Genomic DNA, 387 nt, shown 5'->3' with positions numbered 1-387 from the left:
AGATTATAAATGGCTATTTTAACCCCTTGTCTGAGTAGGTCATGCTTCTACTCCCACCCCTTGAAACATTCTCTGCCCTTGACTTCTTGAAAGGATGGCCTCTGCAAGGTCCTCCTGTCCTCCTCATGAACCTGCTCTTCTAGCTACACAGTAAAACGTTGTTCATGACAGTCACCTGGAATAGCTGCTGAGGTCACATCCTCACCTCTGTTCTGACTCCCCTGCAATCCCTTTGTGCTATAGTAAATGGACATTTAAAAACACAAACCGGGCTGGGCGAGATGGCCTGTAATCCCAGCACTTTGGGAGGCCGAGGCGGGTAGATCATCTGAGGTCAGGAGTTTGAGACCAGCCTGGCCAACATAGTGAAACCCCGTCTCTATTAAA

This window comes from Colobus angolensis, unplaced genomic scaffold (assembly GCF_000951035.1).
Source record: "Colobus angolensis palliatus isolate OR3802 unplaced genomic scaffold, Cang.pa_1.0 Scaffold194, whole genome shotgun sequence".
Lineage (NCBI taxonomy): Eukaryota > Metazoa > Chordata > Mammalia > Primates > Cercopithecidae > Colobus > Colobus angolensis.
This window is presented reverse-complemented; position numbering follows the sequence as displayed.